The 27,911-nt window shown below is 48.9% G+C and overlaps 18 non-coding genes across 18 annotated transcripts; all 18 read left to right on the top strand.

Annotated features, from left to right (window-relative positions):
* Nucleotides 1-496: 496 nt before the first annotated feature.
* trnay-gua (transfer RNA tyrosine (anticodon GUA)) lies at nucleotides 497-588 on the top strand. Its single transcript is given in 2 exon segments — nucleotides 497-533; nucleotides 553-588. It is a non-coding gene; the product is annotated as a tRNA-Tyr (tRNA).
* A 1,331-nt stretch (nucleotides 589-1,919) lies between these two features.
* On the top strand, nucleotides 1,920-2,011 carry trnay-gua (transfer RNA tyrosine (anticodon GUA)). Its single transcript is given in 2 exon segments — nucleotides 1,920-1,956; nucleotides 1,976-2,011. It is a non-coding gene; the product is annotated as a tRNA-Tyr (tRNA).
* Nucleotides 2,012-3,343: 1,332 nt separating this feature from the next.
* trnay-gua (transfer RNA tyrosine (anticodon GUA)) lies at nucleotides 3,344-3,435 on the top strand. The gene is given in 2 exon segments: nucleotides 3,344-3,380; nucleotides 3,400-3,435. It is a non-coding gene; the product is annotated as a tRNA-Tyr (tRNA).
* Nucleotides 3,436-4,766: 1,331 nt separating this feature from the next.
* On the top strand, nucleotides 4,767-4,858 carry trnay-gua (transfer RNA tyrosine (anticodon GUA)). Its single transcript is given in 2 exon segments — nucleotides 4,767-4,803; nucleotides 4,823-4,858. It is a non-coding gene; the product is annotated as a tRNA-Tyr (tRNA).
* Nucleotides 4,859-6,190: 1,332 nt separating this feature from the next.
* trnay-gua (transfer RNA tyrosine (anticodon GUA)) lies at nucleotides 6,191-6,282 on the top strand. Its single transcript is given in 2 exon segments — nucleotides 6,191-6,227; nucleotides 6,247-6,282. It is a non-coding gene; the product is annotated as a tRNA-Tyr (tRNA).
* A 1,331-nt stretch (nucleotides 6,283-7,613) lies between these two features.
* Nucleotides 7,614-7,705, top strand: trnay-gua (transfer RNA tyrosine (anticodon GUA)). Its single transcript is given in 2 exon segments — nucleotides 7,614-7,650; nucleotides 7,670-7,705. It is a non-coding gene; the product is annotated as a tRNA-Tyr (tRNA).
* Nucleotides 7,706-9,037: 1,332 nt separating this feature from the next.
* On the top strand, nucleotides 9,038-9,129 carry trnay-gua (transfer RNA tyrosine (anticodon GUA)). Its single transcript is given in 2 exon segments — nucleotides 9,038-9,074; nucleotides 9,094-9,129. It is a non-coding gene; the product is annotated as a tRNA-Tyr (tRNA).
* Nucleotides 9,130-10,460: 1,331 nt separating this feature from the next.
* Nucleotides 10,461-10,552, top strand: trnay-gua (transfer RNA tyrosine (anticodon GUA)). Its single transcript is given in 2 exon segments — nucleotides 10,461-10,497; nucleotides 10,517-10,552. It is a non-coding gene; the product is annotated as a tRNA-Tyr (tRNA).
* A 1,332-nt stretch (nucleotides 10,553-11,884) lies between these two features.
* Nucleotides 11,885-11,976, top strand: trnay-gua (transfer RNA tyrosine (anticodon GUA)). Its single transcript is given in 2 exon segments — nucleotides 11,885-11,921; nucleotides 11,941-11,976. It is a non-coding gene; the product is annotated as a tRNA-Tyr (tRNA).
* A 1,331-nt stretch (nucleotides 11,977-13,307) lies between these two features.
* Nucleotides 13,308-13,399, top strand: trnay-gua (transfer RNA tyrosine (anticodon GUA)). Its single transcript is given in 2 exon segments — nucleotides 13,308-13,344; nucleotides 13,364-13,399. It is a non-coding gene; the product is annotated as a tRNA-Tyr (tRNA).
* Nucleotides 13,400-14,730: 1,331 nt separating this feature from the next.
* Nucleotides 14,731-14,822, top strand: trnay-gua (transfer RNA tyrosine (anticodon GUA)). Its single transcript is given in 2 exon segments — nucleotides 14,731-14,767; nucleotides 14,787-14,822. It is a non-coding gene; the product is annotated as a tRNA-Tyr (tRNA).
* A 2,754-nt stretch (nucleotides 14,823-17,576) lies between these two features.
* Nucleotides 17,577-17,668, top strand: trnay-gua (transfer RNA tyrosine (anticodon GUA)). The gene is given in 2 exon segments: nucleotides 17,577-17,613; nucleotides 17,633-17,668. It is a non-coding gene; the product is annotated as a tRNA-Tyr (tRNA).
* A 1,332-nt stretch (nucleotides 17,669-19,000) lies between these two features.
* trnay-gua (transfer RNA tyrosine (anticodon GUA)) lies at nucleotides 19,001-19,092 on the top strand. Its single transcript is given in 2 exon segments — nucleotides 19,001-19,037; nucleotides 19,057-19,092. It is a non-coding gene; the product is annotated as a tRNA-Tyr (tRNA).
* Nucleotides 19,093-20,423: 1,331 nt separating this feature from the next.
* trnay-gua (transfer RNA tyrosine (anticodon GUA)) lies at nucleotides 20,424-20,515 on the top strand. The gene is given in 2 exon segments: nucleotides 20,424-20,460; nucleotides 20,480-20,515. It is a non-coding gene; the product is annotated as a tRNA-Tyr (tRNA).
* A 1,331-nt stretch (nucleotides 20,516-21,846) lies between these two features.
* trnay-gua (transfer RNA tyrosine (anticodon GUA)) lies at nucleotides 21,847-21,938 on the top strand. The gene is given in 2 exon segments: nucleotides 21,847-21,883; nucleotides 21,903-21,938. It is a non-coding gene; the product is annotated as a tRNA-Tyr (tRNA).
* Nucleotides 21,939-24,692: 2,754 nt separating this feature from the next.
* Nucleotides 24,693-24,784, top strand: trnay-gua (transfer RNA tyrosine (anticodon GUA)). The gene is given in 2 exon segments: nucleotides 24,693-24,729; nucleotides 24,749-24,784. It is a non-coding gene; the product is annotated as a tRNA-Tyr (tRNA).
* Nucleotides 24,785-26,115: 1,331 nt separating this feature from the next.
* trnay-gua (transfer RNA tyrosine (anticodon GUA)) lies at nucleotides 26,116-26,207 on the top strand. The gene is given in 2 exon segments: nucleotides 26,116-26,152; nucleotides 26,172-26,207. It is a non-coding gene; the product is annotated as a tRNA-Tyr (tRNA).
* Nucleotides 26,208-27,538: 1,331 nt separating this feature from the next.
* Nucleotides 27,539-27,630, top strand: trnay-gua (transfer RNA tyrosine (anticodon GUA)). Its single transcript is given in 2 exon segments — nucleotides 27,539-27,575; nucleotides 27,595-27,630. It is a non-coding gene; the product is annotated as a tRNA-Tyr (tRNA).
* Nucleotides 27,631-27,911: the final 281 nt, after the last annotated feature.

Below are 27,911 nucleotides of genomic sequence, written 5' to 3'. Positions count from 1 at the left end.
TGAGTTCACGCCAGATGGGTCAAAGCACAGCAAACCTTTTTCTGCCATGTCATAAGCAAGACGTCTTGATTTTTGCAAAGATGGATATATGAGGCGAGAGAAGCCAAAAGAACGACTTGCGAGCATTGATTGCTTTTCTGAGCATTTGACTCAGGACCTTCGATTGAGCAGACTGATATGCTGCCTGCTGCGCGAAGAAGGCACTTGCCATGCAAGCGGCCAGGCAGCACGACCAAGTCGGGCAGCTTGCAAGGTCTTTAAATTCAGAATGCGCAGCTTGCAAAAAATCTGCGAGCCTGATAAGAAGTCAAAGCTACACTCTTGTGATTGTTAGTCACACGCGTTTTCCAGGCTGTAAAGAGTCGCTGGCGGTTCACAGTCCCACCGCGCTGCAGCATGGGCTGGTACTGAAGACGCACAGGCCACGCCACGAGTCCAGATGCGTCAACATGCTCACGGAAAACAATCATCGCACAGAAAACATCTTTGGTGCTTCCCTTCGATAGCTCAGTTGGTAGAGCGGAGGACTGTAGTGGAATACTCAGCAAAGTCATCCTTCGGTCGCTGGTTCAATTCTGGCTCGAAGGAGCTAGTGTACTTTTGGATTAAGCAGCAATTCGCTCAAACCAGTTCTCATCACTTTATGGTGCATCATGTTGCCACGAAGGAGCAGGACACCACTTTTCTCGTCTCAAACCTGAAAGCATTCTGCATCCACCTTCACACAGCTGTTATGCTTGAGCATTTGTGTCTGCTCACCAGCACAGAGTTTTTTTAAATTTCAAAATTTGCATATAAAAATTTGTACAGTCCATTCAAAAGCAGTTCAGTACATTGAGCTGCGGTCAGCAATCCCATACACTACATTTGGGTGCTGACGGCAGTTCCGTTCGATACATTTCCTTGCTTTTCAGTTCAAGTACAATTCGGTACAATATGGGATACATTGTAGTACATTCAACAAACTGCAGAGCAGCAACACTTCAAAGCACTCAGCACTCCCTTTCAGGCAAAACAAGTTGGCTATCAGTCAGACAGCGCTGTCGCCTGCTCCCTCACACACAGGGCGGCCGCTACTTTCCGGTCACCTCGCTTCCCTTCCACGGTCTCGTGCTCTTCTCGGCTTCTTTCTTCGTTACTGTGGCTTCGCGTCCTGCTGTTGCTCGCTCGCTGCTGCTCCGCAATGTCGATTGGATACAAGGAGTGGGCCAGTTCTCTGATGGTCGTGGAGCAGCTTGGAGACGAGTGCGAAAAGGCAACTGAGAAGCAAATGAGGGAAACCTGCAAGAAGCTACTGGGGAATTAGCTCAAATGGAAGAGCGCTCACATAGCATGTGAGAGGTAGGGGGATCGATGCCTGCATTCTCCACTCTGCTTTTGGCTCAGAGCAATTCTCCAGAAAGAAATGTGGTCTCACGTGTCACTGAGTTCACGCCAGATGGGTCAAAGCACAGCAAACCTTTTTCTGCCATGTCATAAGCAAGACGTCTTGATTTTTGCAAAGATGGATATATGAGGCGAGAGAAGCCAAAAGAACGACTTGCGAGCATTGATTGCTTTTCTGAGCATTTGACTCAGGACCTTCGATTGAGCAGACTGATATGCTGCCTGCTGCGCGAAGAAGGCACTTGCCATGCAAGCGGCCAGGCAGCACGACCAAGTCGGGCAGCTTGCAAGGTCTTTAAATTCAGAATGCGCAGCTTGCAAAAAATCTGCGAGCCTGATAAGAAGTCAAAGCTACACTCTTGTGATTGTTAGTCACACGTGTTTTCCAGGCTGTAAAGAGTAGCTGGCGGTTGACAGTCCCACCGCGCTGCAGCATGGGCTGGTACTGAAGACGCACAGGCCACGCCACGAGTCCAGATGCGTGAACATGCTCACGGAAAACAATCATCGCACAGAAAAATCTTTGGCGCTTCCCTTCGATAGCTCAGTTGGTAGAGCGGAGGACTGTAGTGGAATACTCAGCAAAGTCATCCTTAGGTCGCTGGTTCAATTCCGGCTCGAAGGAGCTAGTGTACTTTTGGATTAAGCAGCAATTCGCTCAAACCAGTTCTCATCACTTTATGGTGCATCATGTTGCCACGAAGGAGCAGGACACCACTTTTCTCGTCTCAAACCTGAATGCACTCTGCATCCACCTTCACACAGCTGTTATGCTTGAGCATTTGTGTCTGCTCACCAGCACAGAGTTTTTTTAAATTTCAAAATTTGCATATAAAAATTTGTACAGTCCATTCAAAAGCAGTTCAGTACATTTAGCTGCGGTCAGCAATCCCACACACTACATTTGGGTGCTGACGGCAGTTCCGTTCGATACATTTCCTTGCTTTTCAGTTCAAGTACAATTCGGTACAATATGGGATACATTGTAGTACATTCAACAAACTGCAGAGCAGCAACACTTCAAAGCACTCAGCACTCCCTTTCAGGCAAAACAAGTTGGCCATCAGTCAGACAGCGCTGTCGCCTGCTCCCTTACACACAGGGCGGCCGCTACTTTCCGGTCACCTCGCTTCCCTTCCACGGTCTCGTGCTCTTCTCGGCTTCTTTCTTCGTTACTGTGGCTTCGCGTCCTGCTGTTGCTCGCTCGCTGCTGCTCCGCAATGTCGATTGGATACAAGGAGTGGGCCAGTTCTCTGATGGTCGTGGAGCAGCTTGGAGACGAGTGCGAAAAGGCGACTGAGAAGCAAATGAGGGAAACCTGCAAGAAGCTACTGGGGAATTAGCCCAAATGGTAGAGCGCTCGCTTAGCATGTGAGAGGTAGGGGGATCGATGCCTGCATTCTCCACTCTGCTTTTGGCTCAGAGCAATTCTCCAGAAAGAAATGTGGTCTCACGTGTCACTGAGTTCACGCCAGATGGGTCAAAGCACAGCAAACCTTTTTCTGCCATGTCATAAGCAAGACGTCTTGATTTTTGCAAAGATGGATATATGAGGCGAGAGAAGCCAAAAGAACGACTTGCGAGCATTGATTGCTTTTCTGAGCATTTGACTCAGGACCTTCGATTGAGCAGACTGATATGCTGCCTGCTGCGCGAAGAAGGCACTTGCCATGCAAGCGGCCAGGCAGCACGACCAAGTCGGGCAGCTTGCAAGGTCTTTAAATTCAGAATGCGCAGCTTGCAAAAAATCTGCGAGCCTGATAAGAAGTCAAAGCTACACTCTTGTGATTGTTAGTCACACGCGTTTTCCAGGCTGTAAAGAGTCGCTGGCGGTTGACAGTCCCACCGCGCTGCAGCATGGGCTGGTACTGAAGACGCACAGGCCACGCCACGAGTCCAGATGCGTCAACATGCTCACGGAAAACAATCATCGCACAGAAAACATCTTTGGTGCTTCCCTTCGATAGCTCAGTTGGTAGAGCGGAGGACTGTAGTGGAATACTCAGCAAAGTCATCCTTCGGTCGCTGGTTCAATTCTGGCTCGAAGGAGCTAGTGTACTTTTGGATTAAGCAGCAATTCGCTCAAACCAGTTCTCATCACTTTATGGTGCATCATGTTGCCACGAAGGAGCAGGACACCACTTTTCTCGTCTCAAACCTGAAAGCATTCTGCATCCACCTTCACACAGCTGTTATGCTTGAGCATTTGTGTCTGCTCACCAGCACAGAGTTTTTTTAAATTTCAAAATTTGCATATAAAAATTTGTACAGTCCATTCAAAAGCAGTTCAGTACATTGAGCTGCGGTCAGCAATCCCATACACTACATTTGGGTGCTGACGGCAGTTCCGTTCGATACATTTCCTTGCTTTTCAGTTCAAGTACAATTCGGTACAATATGGGATACATTGTAGTACATTCAACAAACTGCAGAGCAGCAACACTTCAAAGCACTCAGCACTCCCTTTCAGGCAAAACAAGTTGGCTATCAGTCAGACAGCGCTGTCGCCTGCTCCCTCACACACAGGGCGGCCGCTACTTTCCGGTCACCTCGCTTCCCTTCCACGGTCTCGTGCTCTTCTCGGCTTCTTTCTTCGTTACTGTGGCTTCGCGTCCTGCTGTTGCTCGCTCGCTGCTGCTCCGCAATGTCGATTGGATACAAGGAGTGGGCCAGTTCTCTGATGGTCGTGGAGCAGCTTGGAGACGAGTGCGAAAAGGCAACTGAGAAGCAAATGAGGGAAACCTGCAAGAAGCTACTGGGGAATTAGCTCAAATGGAAGAGCGCTCACATAGCATGTGAGAGGTAGGGGGATCGATGCCTGCATTCTCCACTCTGCTTTTGGCTCAGAGCAATTCTCCAGAAAGAAATGTGGTCTCACGTGTCACTGAGTTCACGCCAGATGGGTCAAAGCACAGCAAACCTTTTTCTGCCATGTCATAAGCAAGACGTCTTGATTTTTGCAAAGATGGATATATGAGGCGAGAGAAGCCAAAAGAACGACTTGCGAGCATTGATTGCTTTTCTGAGCATTTGACTCAGGACCTTCGATTGAGAAGACTGATATGCTGCCTGCTGCGCGAAGAAGGCACTTGCCATGCAAGCGGCCAGGCAGCACGACCAAGTCGGGCAGCTTGCAAGGTCTTTAAATTCAGAATGCGCAGCTTGCAAAAAATCTGCGAGCCTGATAAGAAGTCAAAGCTACACTCTTGTGATTGTTAGTCACACGCGTTTTCCAGGCTGTAAAGAGTAGCTGGCGGTTGACAGTCCCACCGCGCTGCAGCATGGGCTGGTACTGAAGACGCACAGGCCACGCCACGAGTCCAGATGCGTGAACATGCTCACGGAAAACAATCATCGCACAGAAAAATCTTTGGCGCTTCCCTTCGATAGCTCAGTTGGTAGAGCGGAGGACTGTAGTGGAATACTCAGCAAAGTCATCCTTAGGTCGCTGGTTCAATTCCGGCTCGAAGGAGCTAGTGTACTTTTGGATTAAGCAGCAATTCGCTCAAACCAGTTCTCATCACTTTATGGTGCATCATGTTGCCACGAAGGAGCAGGACACCACTTTTCTCGTCTCAAACCTGAATGCACTCTGCATCCACCTTCACACAGCTGTTATGCTTGAGCATTTGTGTCTGCTCACCAGCACAGAGTTTTTTTAAATTTCAAAATTTGCATATAAAAATTTGTACAGTCCATTCAAAAGCAGTTCAGTACATTTAGCTGCGGTCAGCAATCCCACACACTACATTTGGGTGCTGACGGCAGTTCCGTTCGATACATTTCCTTGCTTTTCAGTTCAAGTACAATTCGGTACAATATGGGATACATTGTAGTACATTCAACAAACTGCAGAGCAGCAACACTTCAAAGCACTCAGCACTCCCTTTCAGGCAAAACAAGTTGGCCATCAGTCAGACAGCGCTGTCGCCTGCTCCCTTACACACAGGGCGGCCGCTACTTTCCGGTCACCTCGCTTCCCTTCCACGGTCTCGTGCTCTTCTCGGCTTCTTTCTTCGTTACTGTGGCTTCGCGTCCTGCTGTTGCTCGCTCGCTGCTGCTCCGCAATGTCGATTGGATACAAGGAGTGGGCCAGTTCTCTGATGGTCGTGGAGCAGCTTGGAGACGAGTGCGAAAAGGCGACTGAGAAGCAAATGAGGGAAACCTGCAAGAAGCTACTGGGGAATTAGCCCAAATGGTAGAGCGCTCGCTTAGCATGTGAGAGGTAGGGGGATCGATGCCTGCATTCTCCACTCTGCTTTTGGCTCAGAGCAATTCTCCAGAAAGAAATGTGGTCTCACGTGTCACTGAGTTCACGCCAGATGGGTCAAAGCACAGCAAACCTTTTTCTGCCATGTCATAAGCAAGACGTCTTGATTTTTGCAAAGATGGATATATGAGGCGAGAGAAGCCAAAAGAACGACTTGCGAGCATTGATTGCTTTTCTGAGCATTTGACTCAGGACCTTCGATTGAGCAGACTGATATGCTGCCTGCTGCGCGAAGAAGGCACTTGCCATGCAAGCGGCCAGGCAGCACGACCAAGTCGGGCAGCTTGCAAGGTCTTTAAATTCAGAATGCGCAGCTTGCAAAAAATCTGCGAGCCTGATAAGAAGTCAAAGCTACACTCTTGTGATTGTTAGTCACACGCGTTTTCCAGGCTGTAAAGAGTCGCTGGCGGTTCACAGTCCCACCGCGCTGCAGCATGGGCTGGTACTGAAGACGCACAGGCCACGCCACGAGTCCAGATGCGTCAACATGCTCACGGAAAACAATCATCGCACAGAAAACATCTTTGGTGCTTCCCTTCGATAGCTCAGTTGGTAGAGCGGAGGACTGTAGTGGAATACTCAGCAAAGTCATCCTTCGGTCGCTGGTTCAATTCTGGCTCGAAGGAGCTAGTGTACTTTTGGATTAAGCAGCAATTCGCTCAAACCAGTTCTCATCACTTTATGGTGCATCATGTTGCCACGAAGGAGCAGGACACCACTTTTCTCGTCTCAAACCTGAAAGCATTCTGCATCCACCTTCACACAGCTGTTATGCTTGAGCATTTGTGTCTGCTCACCAGCACAGAGTTTTTTTAAATTTCAAAATTTGCATATAAAAATTTGTACAGTCCATTCAAAAGCAGTTCAGTACATTGAGCTGCGGTCAGCAATCCCATACACTACATTTGGGTGCTGACGGCAGTTCCGTTCGATACATTTCCTTGCTTTTCAGTTCAAGTACAATTCGGTACAATATGGGATACATTGTAGTACATTCAACAAACTGCAGAGCAGCAACACTTCAAAGCACTCAGCACTCCCTTTCAGGCAAAACAAGTTGGCTATCAGTCAGACAGCGCTGTCGCCTGCTCCCTCACACACAGGGCGGCCGCTACTTTCCGGTCACCTCGCTTCCCTTCCACGGTCTCGTGCTCTTCTCGGCTTCTTTCTTCGTTACTGTGGCTTCGCGTCCTGCTGTTGCTCGCTCGCTGCTGCTCCGCAATGTCGATTGGATACAAGGAGTGGGCCAGTTCTCTGATGGTCGTGGAGCAGCTTGGAGACGAGTGCGAAAAGGCAACTGAGAAGCAAATGAGGGAAACCTGCAAGAAGCTACTGGGGAATTAGCTCAAATGGAAGAGCGCTCACATAGCATGTGAGAGGTAGGGGGATCGATGCCTGCATTCTCCACTCTGCTTTTGGCTCAGAGCAATTCTCCAGAAAGAAATGTGGTCTCACGTGTCACTGAGTTCACGCCAGATGGGTCAAAGCACAGCAAACCTTTTTCTGCCATGTCATAAGCAAGACGTCTTGATTTTTGCAAAGATGGATATATGAGGCGAGAGAAGCCAAAAGAACGACTTGCGAGCATTGATTGCTTTTCTGAGCATTTGACTCAGGACCTTCGATTGAGCAGACTGATATGCTGCCTGCTGCGCGAAGAAGGCACTTGCCATGCAAGCGGCCAGGCAGCACGACCAAGTCGGGCAGCTTGCAAGGTCTTTAAATTCAGAATGCGCAGCTTGCAAAAAATCTGCGAGCCTGATAAGAAGTCAAAGCTACACTCTTGTGATTGTTAGTCACACGTGTTTTCCAGGCTGTAAAGAGTAGCTGGCGGTTGACAGTCCCACCGCGCTGCAGCATGGGCTGGTACTGAAGACGCACAGGCCACGCCACGAGTCCAGATGCGTGAACATGCTCACGGAAAACAATCATCGCACAGAAAAATCTTTGGCGCTTCCCTTCGATAGCTCAGTTGGTAGAGCGGAGGACTGTAGTGGAATACTCAGCAAAGTCATCCTTAGGTCGCTGGTTCAATTCCGGCTCGAAGGAGCTAGTGTACTTTTGGATTAAGCAGCAATTCGCTCAAACCAGTTCTCATCACTTTATGGTGCATCATGTTGCCACGAAGGAGCAGGACACCACTTTTCTCGTCTCAAACCTGAATGCACTCTGCATCCACCTTCACACAGCTGTTATGCTTGAGCATTTGTGTCTGCTCACCAGCACAGAGTTTTTTTAAATTTCAAAATTTGCATATAAAAATTTGTACAGTCCATTCAAAAGCAGTTCAGTACATTTAGCTGCGGTCAGCAATCCCACACACTACATTTGGGTGCTGACGGCAGTTCCGTTCGATACATTTCCTTGCTTTTCAGTTCAAGTACAATTCGGTACAATATGGGATACATTGTAGTACATTCAACAAACTGCAGAGCAGCAACACTTCAAAGCACTCAGCACTCCCTTTCAGGCAAAACAAGTTGGCCATCAGTCAGACAGCGCTGTCGCCTGCTCCCTTACACACAGGGCGGCCGCTACTTTCCGGTCACCTCGCTTCCCTTCCACGGTCTCGTGCTCTTCTCGGCTTCTTTCTTCGTTACTGTGGCTTCGCGTCCTGCTGTTGCTCGCTCGCTGCTGCTCCGCAATGTCGATTGGATACAAGGAGTGGGCCAGTTCTCTGATGGTCGTGGAGCAGCTTGGAGACGAGTGCGAAAAGGCGACTGAGAAGCAAATGAGGGAAACCTGCAAGAAGCTACTGGGGAATTAGCCCAAATGGTAGAGCGCTCGCTTAGCATGTGAGAGGTAGGGGGATCGATGCCTGCATTCTCCACTCTGCTTTTGGCTCAGAGCAATTCTCCAGAAAGAAATGTGGTCTCACGTGTCACTGAGTTCACACCAGATGGGTCAAAGCACAGCAAACCTTTTTCTGCCATGTCATAAGCAAGACGTCTTGATTTTTGCAAAGATGGATATATGAGGCGAGAGAAGCCAAAAGAACGACTTGCGAGCATTGATTGCTTTTCTGAGCATTTGACTCAGGACCTTCGATTGAGCAGACTGATATGCTGCCTGCTGCGCGAAGAAGGCACTTGCCATGCAAGCGGCCAGGCAGCACGACCAAGTCGGGCAGCTTGCAAGGTCTTTAAATTCAGAATGCGCAGCTTGCAAAAAATCTGCGAGCCTGATAAGAAGTCAAAGCTACACTCTTGTGATTGTTAGTCACACGCGTTTTCCAGGCTGTAAAGAGTCGCTGGCGGTTGACAGTCCCACCGCGCTGCAGCATGGGCTGGTACTGAAGACGCACAGGCCACGCCACGAGTCCAGATGCGTCAACATGCTCACGGAAAACAATCATCGCACAGAAAACATCTTTGGTGCTTCCCTTCGATAGCTCAGTTGGTAGAGCGGAGGACTGTAGTGGAATACTCAGCAAAGTCATCCTTCGGTCGCTGGTTCAATTCTGGCTCGAAGGAGCTAGTGTACTTTTGGATTAAGCAGCAATTCGCTCAAACCAGTTCTCATCACTTTATGGTGCATCATGTTGCCACGAAGGAGCAGGACACCACTTTTCTCGTCTCAAACCTGAAAGCATTCTGCATCCACCTTCACACAGCTGTTATGCTTGAGCATTTGTGTCTGCTCACCAGCACAGAGTTTTTTTAAATTTCAAAATTTGCATATAAAAATTTGTACAGTCCATTCAAAAGCAGTTCAGTACATTGAGCTGCGGTCAGCAATCCCATACACTACATTTGGGTGCTGACGGCAGTTCCGTTCGATACATTTCCTTGCTTTTCAGTTCAAGTACAATTCGGTACAATATGGGATACATTGTAGTACATTCAACAAACTGCAGAGCAGCAACACTTCAAAGCACTCAGCACTCCCTTTCAGGCAAAACAAGTTGGCTATCAGTCAGACAGCGCTGTCGCCTGCTCCCTCACACACAGGGCGGCCGCTACTTTCCGGTCACCTCGCTTCCCTTCCACGGTCTCGTGCTCTTCTCGGCTTCTTTCTTCGTTACTGTGGCTTCGCGTCCTGCTGTTGCTCGCTCGCTGCTGCTCCGCAATGTCGATTGGATACAAGGAGTGGGCCAGTTCTCTGATGGTCGTGGAGCAGCTTGGAGACGAGTGCGAAAAGGCAACTGAGAAGCAAATGAGGGAAACCTGCAAGAAGCTACTGGGGAATTAGCTCAAATGGAAGAGCGCTCACATAGCATGTGAGAGGTAGGGGGATCGATGCCTGCATTCTCCACTCTGCTTTTGGCTCAGAGCAATTCTCCAGAAAGAAATGTGGTCTCACGTGTCACTGAGTTCACGCCAGATGGGTCAAAGCACAGCAAACCTTTTTCTGCCATGTCATAAGCAAGACGTCTTGATTTTTGCAAAGATGGATATATGAGGCGAGAGAAGCCAAAAGAACGACTTGCGAGCATTGATTGCTTTTCTGAGCATTTGACTCAGGACCTTCGATTGAGCAGACTGATATGCTGCCTGCTGCGCGAAGAAGGCACTTGCCATGCAAGCGGCCAGGCAGCACGACCAAGTCGGGCAGCTTGCAAGGTCTTTAAATTCAGAATGCGCAGCTTGCAAAAAATCTGCGAGCCTGATAAGAAGTCAAAGCTACACTCTTGTGATTGTTAGTCACACGCGTTTTCCAGGCTGTAAAGAGTAGCTGGCGGTTGACAGTCCCACCGCGCTGCAGCATGGGCTGGTACTGAAGACGCACAGGCCACGCCACGAGTCCAGATGCGTGAACATGCTCACGGAAAACAATCATCGCACAGAAAAATCTTTGGCGCTTCCCTTCGATAGCTCAGTTGGTAGAGCGGAGGACTGTAGTGGAATACTCAGCAAAGTCATCCTTAGGTCGCTGGTTCAATTCCGGCTCGAAGGAGCTAGTGTACTTTTGGATTAAGCAGCAATTCGCTCAAACCAGTTCTCATCACTTTATGGTGCATCATGTTGCCACGAAGGAGCAGGACACCACTTTTCTCGTCTCAAACCTGAATGCACTCTGCATCCACCTTCACACAGCTGTTATGCTTGAGCATTTGTGTCTGCTCACCAGCACAGAGTTTTTTTAAATTTCAAAATTTGCATATAAAAATTTGTACAGTCCATTCAAAAGCAGTTCAGTACATTTAGCTGCGGTCAGCAATCCCACACACTACATTTGGGTGCTGACGGCAGTTCCGTTCGATACATTTCCTTGCTTTTCAGTTCAAGTACAATTCGGTACAATATGGGATACATTGTAGTACATTCAACAAACTGCAGAGCAGCAACACTTCAAAGCACTCAGCACTCCCTTTCAGGCAAAACAAGTTGGCCATCAGTCAGACAGCGCTGTCGCCTGCTCCCTTACACACAGGGCGGCCGCTACTTTCCGGTCACCTCGCTTCCCTTCCACGGTCTCGTGCTCTTCTCGGCTTCTTTCTTCGTTACTGTGGCTTCGCGTCCTGCTGTTGCTCGCTCGCTGCTGCTCCGCAATGTCGATTGGATACAAGGAGTGGGCCAGTTCTCTGATGGTCGTGGAGCAGCTTGGAGACGAGTGCGAAAAGGCGACTGAGAAGCAAATGAGGGAAACCTGCAAGAAGCTACTGGGGAATTAGCCCAAATGGTAGAGCGCTCGCTTAGCATGTGAGAGGTAGGGGGATCGATGCCTGCATTCTCCACTCTGCTTTTGGCTCAGAGCAATTCTCCAGAAAGAAATGTGGTCTCACGTGTCACTGAGTTCACGCCAGATGGGTCAAAGCACAGCAAACCTTTTTCTGCCATGTCATAAGCAAGACGTCTTGATTTTTGCAAAGATGGATATATGAGGCGAGAGAAGCCAAAAGAACGACTTGCGAGCATTGATTGCTTTTCTGAGCATTTGACTCAGGACCTTCGATTGAGCAGACTGATATGCTGCCTGCTGCGCGAAGAAGGCACTTGCCATGCAAGCGGCCAGGCAGCACGACCAAGTCGGGCAGCTTGCAAGGTCTTTAAATTCAGAATGCGCAGCTTGCAAAAAATCTGCGAGCCTGATAAGAAGTCAAAGCTACACTCTTGTGATTGTTAGTCACACGCGTTTTCCAGGCTGTAAAGAGTCGCTGGCGGTTGACAGTCCCACCGCGCTGCAGCATGGGCTGGTACTGAAGACGCACAGGCCACGCCACGAGTCCAGATGCGTCAACATGCTCACGGAAAACAATCATCGCACAGAAAACATCTTTGGTGCTTCCCTTCGATAGCTCAGTTGGTAGAGCGGAGGACTGTAGTGGAATACTCAGCAAAGTCATCCTTCGGTCGCTGGTTCAATTCTGGCTCGAAGGAGCTAGTGTACTTTTGGATTAAGCAGCAATTCGCTCAAACCAGTTCTCATCACTTTATGGTGCATCATGTTGCCACGAAGGAGCAGGACACCACTTTTCTCGTCTCAAACCTGAAAGCATTCTGCATCCACCTTCACACAGCTGTTATGCTTGAGCATTTGTGTCTGCTCACCAGCACAGAGTTTTTTTAAATTTCAAAATTTGCATATAAAAATTTGTACAGTCCATTCAAAAGCAGTTCAGTACATTGAGCTGCGGTCAGCAATCCCATACACTACATTTGGGTGCTGACGGCAGTTCCGTTCGATACATTTCCTTGCTTTTCAGTTCAAGTACAATTCGGTACAATATGGGATACATTGTAGTACATTCAACAAACTGCAGAGCAGCAACACTTCAAAGCACTCAGCACTCCCTTTCAGGCAAAACAAGTTGGCTATCAGTCAGACAGCGCTGTCGCCTGCTCCCTCACACACAGGGCGGCCGCTACTTTCCGGTCACCTCACTTCCCTTCCACGGTCTCGTGCTCTTCTCGGCTTCTTTCTTCGTTACTGTGGCTTCGCGTCCTGCTGTTGCTCGCTCGCTGCTGCTCCGCAATGTCGATTGGATACAAGGAGTGGGCCAGTTCTCTGATGGTCGTGGAGCAGCTTGGAGACGAGTGCGAAAAGGCAACTGAGAAGCAAATGAGGGAAACCTGCAAGAAGCTAATGGGGAATTAGCTCAAATGGTAGAGCGCTCGCATAGCATGTGAGAGGTAGGGGGATCGATGCCTGCATTCTCCACTCTGCTTTTGGCTCAGAGCAATTCTCCAGAAAGAAATGTGGTCTCACGTGTCACTGAGTTCACGCCAGATGGGTCAAAGCACAGCAAACCTTTTTCTGCCATGTCATAAGCAAGACGTCTTGATTTTTGCAAAGATGGATATATGAGGCGAGAGAAGCCAAAAGAACGACTTGCGAGCATTGATTGCTTTTCTGAGCATTTGACTCAGGACCTTCGATTGAGCAGACTGATATGCTGCCTGCTGCGCGAAGAAGGCACTTGCCATGCAAGCGGCCAGGCAGCACGACCAAGTCGGGCAGCTTGCAAGGTCTTTAAATTCAGAATGCGCAGCTTGCAAAAAATCTGCGAGCCTGATAAGAAGTCAAAGCTACACTCTTGTGATTGTTAGTCACACGCGTTTTCCAGGCTGTAAAGAGTAGCTGGCGGTTGACAGTCCCACCGCGCTGCAGCATGGGCTGGTACTGAAGACGCACAGGCCACGCCACGAGTCCAGATGCGTGAACATGCTCACGGAAAACAATCATCGCACAGAAAAATCTTTGGCGCTTCCCTTCGATAGCTCAGTTGGTAGAGCGGAGGACTGTAGTGGAATACTCAGCAAAGTCATCCTTAGGTCGCTGGTTCAATTCCGGCTCGAAGGAGCTAGTGTACTTTTGGATTAAGCAGCAATTCGCTCAAACCAGTTCTCATCACTTTATGGTGCATCATGTTGCCACGAAGGAGCAGGACACCACTTTTCTCGTCTCAAACCTGAATGCACTCTGCATCCACCTTCACACAGCTGTTATGCTTGAGCATTTGTGTCTGCTCACCAGCACAGAGTTTTTTTAAATTTCAAAATTTGCATATAAAAATTTGTACAGTCCATTCAAAAGCAGTTCAGTACATTGAGCTGCGGTCAGCAATCCCATACACTACATTTGGGTGCTGACGGCAGTTCCGTTCGATACATTTCCTTGCTTTTCAGTTCAAGTACAATTCGGTACAATATGGGATACATTGTAGTACATTCAACAAACTGCAGAGCAGCAACACTTCAAAGCACTCAGCACTCCCTTTCAGGCAAAACAAGTTGGCCATCAGTCAGACAGCGCTGTCGCCTGCTCCCTCACACACAGGGCGGCCGCTACTTTCCGGTCACCTCACTTCCCTTCCACGGTCTCGTGCTCTTCTCGGCTTCTTTCTTCGTTACTGTGGCTTCGCGTCCTGCTGTTGCTCGCTCGCTGCTGCTCCGCAATGTCGATTGGATACAAGGAGTGGGCCAGTTCTCTGATGGTCGTGGAGCAGCTTGGAGACGAGTGCGAAAAGGCAACTGAGAAGCAAATGAGGGAAACCTGCAAGAAGCTACTGGGGAATTAGCTCAAATGGAAGTGCGCTCACATAGCATGTGAGAGGTAGGGGGATCGATGCCTGCATTCTCCACTCTGCTTTTGGCTCAGAGCAATTCTCCAGAAAGAAATGTGGTCTCACGTGTCACTGAGTTCACGCCAGATGGGTCAAAGCACAGCAAACCTTTTTCTGCCATGTCATAAGCAAGACGTCTTGATTTTTGCAAAGATGGATATATGAGGCGAGAGAAGCCAAAAGAACGACTTGCGAGCATTGATTGCTTTTCTGAGCATTTGACTCAGGACCTTCGATTGAGCAGACTGATATGCTGCCTGCTGCGCGAAGAAGGCACTTGCCATGCAAGCGGCCAGGCAGCACGACCAAGTCGGGCAGCTTGCAAGGTCTTTAAATTCAGAATGCGCAGCTTGCAAAAAATCTGCGAGCCTGATAAGAAGTCAAAGCTACACTCTTGTGATTGTTAGTCACACGCGTTTTCCAGGCTGTAAAGAGTAGCTGGCGGTTGACAGTCCCACCGTGCTGCAGCATGGGCTGGTACTGAAGACGCACAGGCCACGCCACGAGTCCAGATGCGTGAACATGCTCACGGAAAACAATCATCGCACAGAAAAATCTTTGGCGCTTCCCTTCGATAGCTCAGTTGGTAGAGCGGAGGACTGTAGTGGAATACTCAGCAAAGTCATCCTTAGGTCGCTGGTTCAATTCCGGCTCGAAGGAGCTAGTGTACTTTTGGATTAAGCAGCAATTCGCTCAAACCAGTTCTCATCACTTTATGGTGCATCATGTTGCCACGAAGGAGCAGGACACCACTTTTCTCGTCTCAAACCTGAATGCACTCTGCATCCACCTTCACACAGCTGTTATGCTTGAGCATTTGTGTCTGCTCACCAGCACAGAGTTTTTTTAAATTTCAAAATTTGCATATAAAAATTTGTACAGTCCATTCAAAAGCAGTTCAGTACATTTAGCTGCGGTCAGCAATCCCATACACTACATTTGGGTGCTGACGGCAGTTCCGTTCGATACATTTCCTTGCTTTTCAGTTCAAGTACAATTCGGTACAATATGGGATACATTGTAGTACATTCAACAAACTGCAGAGCAGCAACACTTCAAAGCACTCAGCACTCCCTTTCAGGCAAAACAAGTTGGCCATCAGTCAGACAGCGCTGTCGCCTGCTCCCTCACACACAGGGCGGCCGCTACTTTCCGGTCACCTCGCTTCCCTTCCACGGTCTCGTGCTCTTCTCGGCTTCTTTCTTCGTTACTGTGGCTTCGCGTCCTGCTGTTGCTCGCTCGCTGCTGCTCCGCAATGTCGATTGGATACAAGGAGTGGGCCAGTTCTCTGATGGTCGTGGAGCAGCTTGGAGACGAGTGCGAAAAGGCGACTGAGAAGCAAATGAGGGAAACCTGCAAGAAGCTACTGGGGAATTAGCCCAAATGGTAGAGCGCTCGCTTAGCATGTGAGAGGTAGGGGGATCGATGCCTGCATTCTCCACTCTGCTTTTGGCTCAGAGCAATTCTCCAGAAAGAAATGTGGTCTCACGTGTCACTGAGTTCACGCCAGATGGGTCAAAGCACAGCAAACCTTTTTCTGCCATGTCATAAGCAAGACGTCTTGATTTTTGCAAAGATGGATATATGAGGCGAGAGAAGCCAAAAGAACGACTTGCGAGCATTGATTGCTTTTCTGAGCATTTGACTCAGGACCTTCGATTGAGCAGACTGATATGCTGCCTGCTGCGCGAAGAAGGCACTTGCCATGCAAGCGGCCAGGCAGCACGACCAAGTCGGGCAGCTTGCAAGGTCTTTAAATTCAGAATGCGCATCTTGCAAAAAATCTGCGAGCCTGATAAGAAGTCAAAGCTACACTCTTGTGATTGTTAGTCACACGCGTTTTCCAGGCTGTAAAGAGTCGCTGGCGGTTCACAGTCCCACCGCGCTGCAGCATGGGCTGGTACTGAAGACGCACAGGCCACGCCACGAGTCCAGATGCGTCAACATGCTCACGGAAAACAATCATCGCACAGAAAAATCTTTGGTGCTTCCCTTCGATAGCTCAGTTAGTAGAGCGGAGGACTGTAGTGGAATACTCAGCAAAGTCATCTTTCGGTCGCTGGTTCAATTCTGGCTCGAAGGAGCTAGTGTACTTTTGGATTAAGCAGCAATTCGCTCAAACCAGTTCTCATCACTTTATGGTGCATCATGTTGCCACGAAGGAGCAGGACACCACTTTTCTCGTCTCAAACCTGAAAGCATTCTGCATCCACCTTCACACAGCTGTTATGCTTGAGCATTTGTGTCTGCTCACCAGCACAGAGTTTTTTTAAATTTCAAAATTTGCATATAAAAATTTGTACAGTCCATTCAAAAGCAGTTCAGTACATTGAGCTGCGGTCAGCAATCCCATACACTACATTTGGGTGCTGACGGCAGTTCCGTTCGATACATTTCCTTGCTTTTCAGTTCAAGTACAATTCGGTACAATATGGGATACATTGTAGTACATTCAACAAACTGCAGAGCAGCAACACTTCAAAGCACTCAGCACTCCCTTTCAGGCAAAACAAGTTGGCTATCAGTCAGACAGCGCTGTCGCCTGCTCCCTCACACACAGGGCGGCCGCTACTTTCCGGTCACCTCGCTTCCCTTCCACGGTCTCGTGCTCTTCTCGGCTTCTTTCTTCGTTACTGTGGCTTCGCGTCCTGCTGTTGCTCGCTCGCTGCTGCTCCGCAATGTCGATTGGATACAAGGAGTGGGCCAGTTCTCTGATGGTCGTGGAGCAGCTTGGAGACGAGTGCGAAAAGGCAACTGAGAAGCAAATGAGGGAAACCTGCAAGAAGCTACTGGGGAATTAGCTCAAATGGAAGAGCGCTCACATAGCATGTGAGAGGTAGGGGGATCGATGCCTGCATTCTCCACTCTGCTTTTGGCTCAGAGCAATTCTCCAGAAAGAAATGTGGTCTCACGTGTCACTGAGTTCACGCCAGATGGGTCAAAGCACAGCAAACCTTTTTCTGCCATGTCATAAGCAAGACGTCTTGATTTTTGCAAAGATGGATATATGAGGCGAGAGAAGCCAAAAGAACGACTTGCGAGCATTGATTGCTTTTCTGAGCATTTGACTCAGGACCTTCGATTGAGCAGACTGATATGCTGCCTGCTGCGCGAAGAAGGCACTTGCCATGCAAGCGGCCAGGCAGCACGACCAAGTCGGGCAGCTTGCAAGGTCTTTAAATTCAGAATGCGCAGCTTGCAAAAAATCTGCGAGCCTGATAAGAAGTCAAAGCTACACTCTTGTGATTGTTAGTCACACGCGTTTTCCAGGCTGTAAAGAGTAGCTGGCGGTTGACAGTCCCACCGCGCTGCAGCATGGGCTGGTACTGAAGACGCACAGGCCACGCCACGAGTCCAGATGCGTGAACATGCTCACGGAAAACAATCATCGCACAGAAAAATCTTTGGCGCTTCCCTTCGATAGCTCAGTTGGTAGAGCGGAGGACTGTAGTGGAATACTCAGCAAAGTCATCCTTAGGTCGCTGGTTCAATTCCGGCTCGAAGGAGCTAGTGTACTTTTGGATTAAGCAGCAATTCGCTCAAACCAGTTCTCATCACTTTATGGTGCATCATGTTGCCACGAAGGAGCAGGACACCACTTTTCTCGTCTCAAACCTGAATGCACTCTGCATCCACCTTCACACAGCTGTTATGCTTGAGCATTTGTGTCTGCTCACCAGCACAGAGTTTTTTTAAATTTCAAAATTTGCATATAAAAATTTGTACAGTCCATTCAAAAGCAGTTCAGTACATTTAGCTGCGGTCAGCAATCCCACACACTACATTTGGGTGCTGACGGCAGTTCCGTTCGATACATTTCCTTGCTTTTCAGTTCAAGTACAATTCGGTACAATATGGGATACATTGTAGTACATTCAACAAACTGCAGAGCAGCAACACTTCAAAGCACTCAGCACTCCCTTTCAGGCAAAACAAGTTGGCCATCAGTCAGACAGCGCTGTCGCCTGCTCCCTTACACACAGGGCGGCCGCTACTTTCCGGTCACCTCGCTTCCCTTCCACGGTCTCGTGCTCTTCTCGGCTTCTTTCTTCGTTACTGTGGCTTCGCGTCCTGCTGTTGCTCGCTCGCTGCTGCTCCGCAATGTCGATTGGATACAAGGAGTGGGCCAGTTCTCTGATGGTCGTGGAGCAGCTTGGAGACGAGTGCGAAAAGGCGACTGAGAAGCAAATGAGGGAAACCTGCAAGAAGCTACTGGGGAATTAGCCCAAATGGTAGAGCGCTCGCTTAGCATGTGAGAGGTAGGGGGATCGATGCCTGCATTCTCCACTCTGCTTTTGGCTCAGAGCAATTCTCCAGAAAGAAATGTGGTCTCACGTGTCACTGAGTTCACGCCAGATGGGTCAAAGCACAGCAAACCTTTTTCTGCCATGTCATAAGCAAGACGTCTTGATTTTTGCAAAGATGGATATATGAGGCGAGAGAAGCCAAAAGAACGACTTGCGAGCATTGATTGCTTTTCTGAGCATTTGACTCAGGACCTTCGATTGAGCAGACTGATATGCTGCCTGCTGCGCGAAGAAGGCACTTGCCATGCAAGCGGCCAGGCAGCACGACCAAGTCGGGCAGCTTGCAAGGTCTTTAAATTCAGAATGCGCAGCTTGCAAAAAATCTGCGAGCCTGATAAGAAGTCAAAGCTACACTCTTGTGATTGTTAGTCACACGCGTTTTCCAGGCTGTAAAGAGTCGCTGGCGGTTGACAGTCCCACCGCGCTGCAGCATGGGCTGGTACTGAAGACGCACAGGCCACGCCACGAGTCCAGATGCGTCAACATGCTCACGGAAAACAATCATCGCACAGAAAACATCTTTGGTGCTTCCCTTCGATAGCTCAGTTGGTAGAGCGGAGGACTGTAGTGGAATACTCAGCAAAGTCATCCTTCGGTCGCTGGTTCAATTCTGGCTCGAAGGAGCTAGTGTACTTTTGGATTAAGCAGCAATTCGCTCAAACCAGTTCTCATCACTTTATGGTGCATCATGTTGCCACGAAGGAGCAGGACACCACTTTTCTCGTCTCAAACCTGAAAGCATTCTGCATCCACCTTCACACAGCTGTTATGCTTGAGCATTTGTGTCTGCTCACCAGCACAGAGTTTTTTTAAATTTCAAAATTTGCATATAAAAATTTGTACAGTCCATTCAAAAGCAGTTCAGTACATTGAGCTGCGGTCAGCAATCCCATACACTACATTTGGGTGCTGACGGCAGTTCCGTTCGATACATTTCCTTGCTTTTCAGTTCAAGTACAATTCGGTACAATATGGGATACATTGTAGTACATTCAACAAACTGCAGAGCAGCAACACTTCAAAGCACTCAGCACTCCCTTTCAGGCAAAACAAGTTGGCTATCAGTCAGACAGCGCTGTCGCCTGCTCCCTCACACACAGGGCGGCCGCTACTTTCCGGTCACCTCACTTCCCTTCCACGGTCTCGTGCTCTTCTCGGCTTCTTTCTTCGTTACTGTGGCTTCGCGTCCTGCTGTTGCTCGCTCGCTGCTGCTCCGCAATGTCGATTGGATACAAGGAGTGGGCCAGTTCTCTGATGGTCGTGGAGCAGCTTGGAGACGAGTGCGAAAAGGCAACTGAGAAGCAAATGAGGGAAACCTGCAAGAAGCTAATGGGGAATTAGCTCAAATGGTAGAGCGCTCGCATAGCATGTGAGAGGTAGGGGGATCGATGCCTGCATTCTCCACTCTGCTTTTGGCTCAGAGCAATTCTCCAGAAAGAAATGTGGTCTCACGTGTCACTGAGTTCACGCCAGATGGGTCAAAGCACAGCAAACCTTTTTCTGCCATGTCATAAGCAAGACGTCTTGATTTTTGCAAAGATGGATATATGAGGCGAGAGAAGCCAAAAGAACGACTTGCGAGCATTGATTGCTTTTCTGAGCATTTGACTCAGGACCTTCGATTGAGCAGACTGATATGCTGCCTGCTGCGCGAAGAAGGCACTTGCCATGCAAGCGGCCAGGCAGCACGACCAAGTCGGGCAGCTTGCAAGGTCTTTAAATTCAGAATGCGCAGCTTGCAAAAAATCTGCGAGCCTGATAAGAAGTCAAAGCTACACTCTTGTGATTGTTAGTCACACGCGTTTTCCAGGCTGTAAAGAGTAGCTGGCGGTTGACAGTCCCACCGCGCTGCAGCATGGGCTGGTACTGAAGACGCACAGGCCACGCCACGAGTCCAGATGCGTGAACATGCTCACGGAAAACAATCATCGCACAGAAAAATCTTTGGCGCTTCCCTTCGATAGCTCAGTTGGTAGAGCGGAGGACTGTAGTGGAATACTCAGCAAAGTCATCCTTAGGTCGCTGGTTCAATTCCGGCTCGAAGGAGCTAGTGTACTTTTGGATTAAGCAGCAATTCGCTCAAACCAGTTCTCATCACTTTATGGTGCATCATGTTGCCACGAAGGAGCAGGACACCACTTTTCTCGTCTCAAACCTGAATGCACTCTGCATCCACCTTCACACAGCTGTTATGCTTGAGCATTTGTGTCTGCTCACCAGCACAGAGTTTTTTTAAATTTCAAAATTTGCATATAAAAATTTGTACAGTCCATTCAAAAGCAGTTCAGTACATTGAGCTGCGGTCAGCAATCCCATACACTACATTTGGGTGCTGACGGCAGTTCCGTTCGATACATTTCCTTGCTTTTCAGTTCAAGTACAATTCGGTACAATATGGGATACATTGTAGTACATTCAACAAACTGCAGAGCAGCAACACTTCAAAGCACTCAGCACTCCCTTTCAGGCAAAACAAGTTGGCCATCAGTCAGACAGCGCTGTCGCCTGCTCCCTCACACACAGGGCGGCCGCTACTTTCCGGTCACCTCACTTCCCTTCCACGGTCTCGTGCTCTTCTCGGCTTCTTTCTTCGTTACTGTGGCTTCGCGTCCTGCTGTTGCTCGCTCGCTGCTGCTCCGCAATGTCGATTGGATACAAGGAGTGGGCCAGTTCTCTGATGGTCGTGGAGCAGCTTGGAGACGAGTGCGAAAAGGCAACTGAGAAGCAAATGAGGGAAACCTGCAAGAAGCTACTGGGGAATTAGCTCAAATGGAAGTGCGCTCACATAGCATGTGAGAGGTAGGGGGATCGATGCCTGCATTCTCCACTCTGCTTTTGGCTCAGAGCAATTCTCCAGAAAGAAATGTGGTCTCACGTGTCACTGAGTTCACGCCAGATGGGTCAAAGCACAGCAAACCTTTTTCTGCCATGTCATAAGCAAGACGTCTTGATTTTTGCAAAGATGGATATATGAGGCGAGAGAAGCCAAAAGAACGACTTGCGAGCATTGATTGCTTTTCTGAGCATTTGACTCAGGACCTTCGATTGAGCAGACTGATATGCTGCCTGCTGCGCGAAGAAGGCACTTGCCATGCAAGCGGCCAGGCAGCACGACCAAGTCGGGCAGCTTGCAAGGTCTTTAAATTCAGAATGCGCAGCTTGCAAAAAATCTGCGAGCCTGATAAGAAGTCAAAGCTACACTCTTGTGATTGTTAGTCACACGCGTTTTCCAGGCTGTAAAGAGTAGCTGGCGGTTGACAGTCCCACCGTGCTGCAGCATGGGCTGGTACTGAAGACGCACAGGCCACGCCACGAGTCCAGATGCGTGAACATGCTCACGGAAAACAATCATCGCACAGAAAAATCTTTGGCGCTTCCCTTCGATAGCTCAGTTGGTAGAGCGGAGGACTGTAGTGGAATACTCAGCAAAGTCATCCTTAGGTCGCTGGTTCAATTCCGGCTCGAAGGAGCTAGTGTACTTTTGGATTAAGCAGCAATTCGCTCAAACCAGTTCTCATCACTTTATGGTGCATCATGTTGCCACGAAGGAGCAGGACACCACTTTTCTCGTCTCAAACCTGAATGCACTCTGCATCCACCTTCACACAGCTGTTATGCTTGAGCATTTGTGTCTGCTCACCAGCACAGAGTTTTTTTAAATTTCAAAATTTGCATATAAAAATTTGTACAGTCCATTCAAAAGCAGTTCAGTACATTTAGCTGCGGTCAGCAATCCCATACACTACATTTGGGTGCTGACGGCAGTTCCGTTCGATACATTTCCTTGCTTTTCAGTTCAAGTACAATTCGGTACAATATGGGATACATTGTAGTACATTCAACAAACTGCAGAGCAGCAACACTTCAAAGCACTCAGCACTCCCTTTCAGGCAAAACAAGTTGGCCATCAGTCAGACAGCGCTGTCGCCTGCTCCCTCACACACAGGGCGGCCGCTACTTTCCGGTCACCTCGCTTCCCTTCCACGGTCTCGTGCTCTTCTCGGCTTCTTTCTTCGTTACTGTGGCTTCGCGTCCTGCTGTTGCTCGCTCGCTGCTGCTCCGCAATGTCGATTGGATACAAGGAGTGGGCCAGTTCTCTGATGGTCGTGGAGCAGCTTGGAGACGAGTGCGAAAAGGCGACTGAGAAGCAAATGAGGGAAACCTGCAAGAAGCTACTGGGGAATTAGCCCAAATGGTAGAGCGCTCGCTTAGCATGTGAGAGGTAGGGGGATCGATGCCTGCATTCTCCACTCTGCTTTTGGCTCAGAGCAATTCTCCAGAAAGAAATGTGGTCTCACGTGTCACTGAGTTCACGCCAGATGGGTCAAAGCACAGCAAACCTTTTTCTGCCATGTCATAAGCAAGACGTCTTGATTTTTGCAAAGATGGATATATGAGGCGAGAGAAGCCAAAAGAACGACTTGCGAGCATTGATTGCTTTTCTGAGCATTTGACTCAGGACCTTCGATTGAGCAGACTGATATGCTGCCTGCTGCGCGAAGAAGGCACTTGCCATGCAAGCGGCCAGGCAGCACGACCAAGTCGGGCAGCTTGCAAGGTCTTTAAATTCAGAATGCGCATCTTGCAAAAAATCTGCGAGCCTGATAAGAAGTCAAAGCTACACTCTTGTGATTGTTAGTCACACGCGTTTTCCAGGCTGTAAAGAGTCGCTGGCGGTTCACAGTCCCACCGCGCTGCAGCATGGGCTGGTACTGAAGACGCACAGGCCACGCCACGAGTCCAGATGCGTCAACATGCTCACGGAAAACAATCATCGCACAGAAAAATCTTTGGTGCTTCCCTTCGATAGCTCAGTTAGTAGAGCGGAGGACTGTAGTGGAATACTCAGCAAAGTCATCTTTCGGTCGCTGGTTCAATTCTGGCTCGAAGGAGCTAGTGTACTTTTGGATTAAGCAGCAATTCGCTCAAACCAGTTCTCATCACTTTATGGTGCATCATGTTGCCACGAAGGAGCAGGACACCACTTTTCTCGTCTCAAACCTGAAAGCATTCTGCATCCACCTTCACACAGCTGTTATGCTTGAGCATTTGTGTCTGCTCACCAGCACAGAGTTTTTTTAAATTTCAAAATTTGCATATAAAAATTTGTACAGTCCATTCAAAAGCAGTTCAGTACATTGAGCTGCGGTCAGCAATCCCATACACTACATTTGGGTGCTGACGGCAGTTCCGTTCGATACATTTCCTTGCTTTTCAGTTCAAGTACAATTCGGTACAATATGGGATACATTGTAGTACATTCAACAAACTGCAGAGCAGCAACACTTCAAAGCACTCAGCACTCCCTTTCAGGCAAAACAAGTTGGCTATCAGTCAGACAGCGCTGTCGCCTGCTCCCTCACACACAGGGCGGCCGCTACTTTCCGGTCACCTCACTTCCCTTCCACGGTCTCGTGCTCTTCTCGGCTTCTTTCTTCGTTACTGTGGCTTCGCGTCCTGCTGTTGCTCGCTCGCTGCTGCTCCGCAATGTCGATTGGATACAAGGAGTGGGCCAGTTCTCTGATGGTCGTGGAGCAGCTTGGAGACGAGTGCAAAAAGGCAACTGAGAAGCAAATGAGGGAAACCTGCAAGAAGCTACTGGGGAATTAGCTCAAATGGTAGAGCGCTCGCATAGCATGTGAGAGGTAGGGGGATCGATGCCTGCATTCTCCACTCTGCTTTTGGCTCAGAGCAATTCTCCAGAAAGAAATGTGGTCTCACGTGTCACTGAGTTCACGCCAGATGGGTCAAAGCACAGCAAACCTTTTTCTGCCATGTCATAAGCAAGACGTCTTGATTTTTGCAAAGATGGATATATGAGGCGAGAGAAGCCAAAAGAACGACTTGCGAGCATTGATTGCTTTTCTGAGCATTTGACTCAGGACCTTCGATTGAGCAGACTGATATGCTGCCTGCTGCGCGAAGAAGGCACTTGCCATGCAAGCGGCCAGGCAGCACGACCAAGTCGGGCAGCTTGCAAGGTCTTTAAATTCAGAATGCGCAGCTTGCAAAAAATCTGCGAGCCTGATAAGAAGTCAAAGCTACACTCTTGTGATTGTTAGTCACACGCGTTTTCCAGGCTGTAAAGAGTAGCTGGCGGTTGACAGTCCCACCGCGCTGCAGCATGGGCTGGTACTGAAGACGCACAGGCCACGCCACGAGTCCAGATGCGTGAACATGCTCACGGAAAACAATCATCGCACAGAAAAATCTTTGGCGCTTCCCTTCGATAGCTCAGTTGGTAGAGCGGAGGACTGTAGTGGAATACTCAGCAAAGTCATCCTTAGGTCGCTGGTTCAATTCCGGCTCGAAGGAGCTAGTGTACTTTTGGATTAAGCAGCAATTCGCTCAAACCAGTTCTCATCACTTTATGGTGCATCATGTTGCCACGAAGGAGCAGGACACCACTTTTCTCGTCTCAAACCTGAATGCACTCTGCATCCACCTTCACACAGCTGTTATGCTTGAGCATTTGTGTCTGCTCACCAGCACAGAGTTTTTTTAAATTTCAAAATTTGCATATAAAAATTTGTACAGTCCATTCAAAAGCAGTTCAGTACATTGAGCTGCGGTCAGCAATCCCATACACTACATTTGGGTGCTGACGGCAGTTCCGTTCGATACATTTCCTTGCTTTTCAGTTCAAGTACAATTCGGTACAATATGGGATACATTGTAGTACATTCAACAAACTGCAGAGCAGCAACACTTCAAAGCACTCAGCACTCCCTTTCAGGCAAAACAAGTTGGCTATCAGTCAGACAGCGCTGTCGCCTGCTCCCTCACACACAGGGCGGCCGCTACTTTCCGGTCACCTCACTTCCCTTCCACGGTCTCGTGCTCTTCTCGGCTTCTTTCTTCGTTACTGTGGCTTCGCGTCCTGCTGTTGCTCGCTCGCTGCTGCTCCGCAATGTCGATTGGATAAAAGGAGTGGGCCAGTTCTCTGATGGTCGTGGAGCAGCTTGGAGACGAGTGCGAAAAGGCAACTGAGAAGCAAATGAGGGAAACCTGCAAGAAGCTACTGGGGAATTAGCTCAAATGGAAGTGCGCTCACATAGCATGTGAGAGGTAGGGGGATCGATGCCTGCATTCTCCACTCTGCTTTTGGCTCAGAGCAATTCTCCAGAAAGAAATGTGGTCTCACGTGTCACTGAGTTCACGCCAGATGGGTCAAAGCACAGCAAACCTTTTTCTGCCATGTCATAAGCAAGACGTCTTGATTTTTGCAAAGATGGATATATGAGGCGAGAGAAGCCAAAAGAACGACTTGCGAGCATTGATTGCTTTTCTGAGCATTTGACTCAGGACCTTCGATTGAGCAGACTGATATGCTGCCTGCTGCGCGAAGAAGGCACTTGCCATGCAAGCGGCCAGGCAGCACGACCAAGTCGGGCAGCTTGCAAGGTCTTTAAATTCAGAATGCGCAGCTTGCAAAAAATCTGCGAGCCTGATAAGAAGTCAAAGCTACACTCTTGTGATTGTTAGTCACACGCGTTTTCCAGGCTGTAAAGAGTAGCTGGCGGTTGACAGTCCCACCGTGCTGCAGCATGGGCTGGTACTGAAGACGCACAGGCCACGCCACGAGTCCAGATGCGTGAACATGCTCACGGAAAACAATCATCGCACAGAAAAATCTTTGGCGCTTCCCTTCGATAGCTCAGTTGGTAGAGCGGAGGACTGTAGTGGAATACTCAACAAAGTCATCCTTAGGTCGCTGGTTCAATTCCGGCTCGAAGGAGCTAGTGTACTTTTGGATTAAGCAGCAATTCGCTCAAACCAGTTCTCATCACTTTATGGTGCATCATGTTGCCACGAAGGAGCAGGACACCACTTTTCTCGTCTCAAACCTGAATGCACTCTGCATCCACCTTCACACAGCTGTTATGCTTGAGCATTTGTGTCTGCTCACCAGCACAGAGTTTTTTTAAATTTCAAAATTTGCATATAAAAATTTGTACAGTCCATTCAAAAGCAGTTCAGTACATTTAGCTGCGGTCAGCAATCCCATACACTACATTTGGGTGCTGACGGCAGTTCCGTTCGATACATTTCCTTGCTTTTCAGTTCAAGTACAATTCGGTACAATATGGGATACATTGTAGTACATTCAACAAACTGCAGAGCAGCAACACTTCAAAGCACTCAGCACTCCCTTTCAGGCAAAACAAGTTGGCCATCAGTCAGACAGCGCTGTCGCCTGCTCCCTCACACACAGGGCGGCCGCTACTTTCCGGTCACCTCGCTTCCCTTCCACGGTCTCGTGCTCTTCTCGGCTTCTTTCTTCGTTACTGTGGCTTCGCGTCCTGCTGTTGCTCGCTCGCTGCTGCTCCGCAATGTCGATTGGATACAAGGAGTGGGCCAGTTCTCTGATGGTCGTGGAGCAGCTTGGAGACGAGTGCGAAAAGGCGACTGAGAAGCAAATGAGGGAAACCTGCAACAAGCTACTGGGGAATTAGCCCAAATGGTAGAGCGCTCGCTTAGCATGTGAGAGGTAGGGGGATCGATGCCTGCATTCTCCACTCTGCTTTTGGCTCAGAGCAATTCTCCAGAAAGAAATGTGGTCTCACGTGTCACTGAGTTCACGCCAGATGGGTCAAAGCACAGCAAACCTTTTTCTGCCATGTCATAAGCAAGACGTCTTGATTTTTGCAAAGATGGATATATGAGGCGAGAGAAGCCAAAAGAACGACTTGCGAGCATTGATTGCTTTTCTGAGCATTTGACTCAGGACCTTCGATTGAGCAGACTGATATGCTGCCTGCTGCGCGAAGAAGGCACTTGCCATGCAAGCGGCCAGGCAGCACGACCAAGTCGGGCAGCTTGCAAGGTCTTTAAATTCAGAATGCGCATCTTGCAAAAAATCTGCGAGCCTGATAAGAAGTCAAAGCTACACTCTTGTGATTGTTAGTCACACGCGTTTTCCAGGCTGTAAAGAGTCGCTGGCGGTTCACAGTCCCACCGCGCTGCAGCATGGGCTGGTACTGAAGACGCACAGGCCACGCCACGAGTCCAGATGCGTCAACATGCTCACGGAAAACAATCATCGCACAGAAAAATCTTTGGTGCTTCCCTTCGATAGCTCAGTTAGTAGAGCGGAGGACTGTAGTGGAATACTCAGCAAAGTCATCCTTCGGTCGCTGGTTCAATTCTGGCTCGAAGGAGCTAGTGTACTTTTGGATTAAGCAGCAATTCGCTCAAACCAGTTCTCATCACTTTATGGTGCATCATGTTGCCACGAAGGAGCAGGACACCACTTTTCTCGTCTCAAACCTGAAAGCATTCTGCATCCACCTTCACACAGCTGTTATGCTTGAGCATTTGTGTCTGCTCACCAGCACAGAGTTTTTTTAAATTTCAAAATTTGCATATAAAAATTTGTACAGTCCATTCAAAAGCAGTTCAGTACATTGAGCTGCGGTCAGCAATCCCATACACTACATTT

Source organism: Pristiophorus japonicus, unplaced genomic scaffold (assembly GCF_044704955.1).
Source record: "Pristiophorus japonicus isolate sPriJap1 unplaced genomic scaffold, sPriJap1.hap1 HAP1_SCAFFOLD_207, whole genome shotgun sequence".
Taxonomy (NCBI): Eukaryota; Metazoa; Chordata; class Chondrichthyes; family Pristiophoridae; genus Pristiophorus; species Pristiophorus japonicus.
The sequence above is the reverse complement of the archived record's forward strand: the minus strand, read 5'-3'. Positions and strand labels throughout refer to the sequence as shown.